Source organism: Apium graveolens, chromosome 2 (assembly GCF_009905375.1).
Source record: "Apium graveolens cultivar Ventura chromosome 2, ASM990537v1, whole genome shotgun sequence".
Classification (NCBI taxonomy): domain Eukaryota; kingdom Viridiplantae; phylum Streptophyta; class Magnoliopsida; order Apiales; family Apiaceae; genus Apium; species Apium graveolens.
In genome coordinates this window covers 150,109,111-150,111,823 of record NC_133648.1, presented here as the reverse complement: position 1 = coordinate 150,111,823, position 2,713 = coordinate 150,109,111, and the positions used below count along the sequence as shown (strand labels likewise).

The 2,713-nt window shown below is 39.1% G+C and overlaps 1 non-coding gene across 1 annotated transcript; it reads right to left on the bottom strand.

Annotated features, from left to right (window-relative positions):
• Positions 1-245: 245 nt before the first annotated feature.
• LOC141709847 (small nucleolar RNA R71) lies at positions 246-352 on the bottom strand. The gene has a single exon (XR_012570403.1). It is a non-coding gene; the product is annotated as a small nucleolar RNA R71 (small nucleolar RNA).
• Between the last annotated feature and the right edge of the window lie 2,361 nt (positions 353-2,713).

Below are 2,713 nucleotides of genomic sequence, written 5' to 3'. Positions count from 1 at the left end.
TCAGTTCAGTTTGGGATTCTCTAATAGAAGATCCCAACGTGCACATCAGGGATTTCATCGAGATCTGGGACACTTTCAAGTTCAATGGAGTTTCTGAAGATGCTATTAAGCTGAAGCTTTTCCCATTCTCTTTGAGGGATAAAGCTAAGTGCTGGTTACATTCTCTACCAGTAGGTTCTATCACCGAATGGGAGCATCTTGCTCAGAAGTTTCTAACTAAATTCTTCCCTCTGGCGAAGACAACTGCAATAAAAAACGCTCTCGCTCAATTTGCGCAGCAATCGGGAGAATCTTTGTGTGAGGCTTGGGATCGCTACATGGAGATGCTTAGGAAGTATCCTCATCATGGCATGCCTGAGTTGATGATCATAAATTTCTTTTACAATGGTTTAGGAACACAGTCTAGACCCAAGCTCGATGCAGTATCAGGTGGAGCCTTATGGGCTAAGAGCTGAGATGAAGCTTATGAGTTGATTGAACTGATGGCTGCTAATGAATACCAGAACCCAACTCTGAGAATGCCTCAAAGAAAGGTAGCAGGAGTTCTGTAAGTGGATACAGCTACTGTTATAGTTGCCCAGCTTCAGGCTTTGATGATGAAGGTGGATCCTTTGGCTAATTATGGAGTTAATCAGATTACAACTATTTGTCAGCTTTGTACAGGTGCGCATGAAACTGAGCAGTGTGCTATTTCTAGTGAATCAGCTCAGTATATAAGCAACTTTCAGAGATCACAATAACCAGCCCTAGCTACTTATCATCCCAATAACCGCAATCATCCTAACTTCAGCTGGAGCAACAATCAGAATGCGGTGCAACAGCCTTATCAGCAGTATGCAGCAAAATAATTCAACCCTCCTGGTTTTCAACAACCGCAATATGCACCAAGATAACAACTCCAACTTCAGCAACTACCGTATGGAAGTACAACCCAATCTACTAAAAAATCTGAATTGGAGGAGTTGAGGCTCATGTCCAAGAGCCAAGCTGTTTCTATCAAGACTCAGGAGAATCAAATTAGGCAAATTGCCAATGCTTTATTGAATTGACAGCCTGGTACACTCCCTAGTGACACAGATGTCCCAGGAAAGAGGGAAGCAAAAGAGCAAGTTAAGGCAATTACATTAAGGTCTGGGAAGGTTGCGAACCCCGAAAAATCTCAAGTTCCAGAATCTGAAGTTTTGGCTGAAGAAGATGTGCAGAAGGTGTCACACCCCAACTTTACCAATAATTTAAATATAACTATTACAACATTTTAAAAGAAGTAAACATAACCAAATCCAAGATCTTACAGTTTAGGGTTTGGAACAGCCCAACACTACCATCTATTACAACTGATTTTAATATCGAGTCCTCACACAAACTACTATCTCTTATTCTACCTGAGCTCGAACATAAGCATCAGCATCACAGGTCTTACGGGCAGTCTGCTTGAATCTAACCATAGCTGCTAGCTGTAATATCAGGGTAAAGTAAGGAGTGAGCCAAATGCTCAACAAGTGCTAAACAGTACGATACAAAATATAAATCGAGATATACATTAAAGAATGACAATGGGAAGACATAACCAATGATAACAAGAGATAAAACTTTGGGTGATGGCATCATTTTGTTTGTATCAAAACAATTTCAAAATCATATCTTAATCAAAATTATTTTATGACGCTACGGATTACAGCCGGTGATCAGCCGCGAAGTAATCCCGAACCTCGCTGGGTTCTAAAATATTAATGGGATCCCTAGGCAACTTTTAAGCCTAATATAAGTGTGGAAAAGACTCGCGTCTCAGTCCAGATCCACTATTCTGAGAAAACATGTATCCCCCTTTGGGACTAAAAATCCACATTTTAATCATTTTAAAAATCGATGCCGATTTATGACAAAATTTCTTTTGACCGTAAACATTTTTATCAAGGGATTATAGATCAACTCGAAACACGGAAAATATGGTACTAAATCTCAGGGCCGGGCCATGATCCACTAAACTTTACTCTATTAGGGTAACTGAAAGGTTTTCATATATCAAAACTTGGACAAGGAAATTTAGTGAGGCTATTGGATATTATGAAGGGGTAATGCCAAACTGGGCTTAAAGCAATGGTTTCTCGTCAAGGTGCAAGTGCTAGATCATCAAGAAGATAAGCATCATGAATACTAAGGGTGTTAAGGTATGAAGAAATGATCTTTAACTCAGGATATATCAGAATTGTCAAGCTTTAGGATAAGAAAGAGGGGTATCAATCAATGAGGAACAACTTTGATAGATATCTGGCTTTCAGGTATCAAGGTAAGGTTCCATAGGGGTTCAAGTATCAGGATGAGATATCAATACTTAGGAATCATTAGCATGGTAATCAAGAGGATCAACCAAGTGCTATAACAACTCTTTATTTTATCATGGCATTAAAATTACTTTAATATACTATCATGATGAGACTTTTGAACTACTTGCAATACGTACTCGAGGGTTCATGGCATTTCTATATGATTCAAAGATAAACATAAGATACGCTTGATTTAAATATATCAAAATGACTCAGGATAGTTGCATCAATATATATGAGCTATTTGCAGTGAATACGAAAGACAAGTTGAATCACTTGCCTTGAGGAAGGCTGGTCTGGTCTGACTGGTAGGAGAAAATGGAAGCTTCACTCGACCTTTATGGCAAGTTTACCCTCGTCTCAAGATCCTACATAAATAATAATCCCCA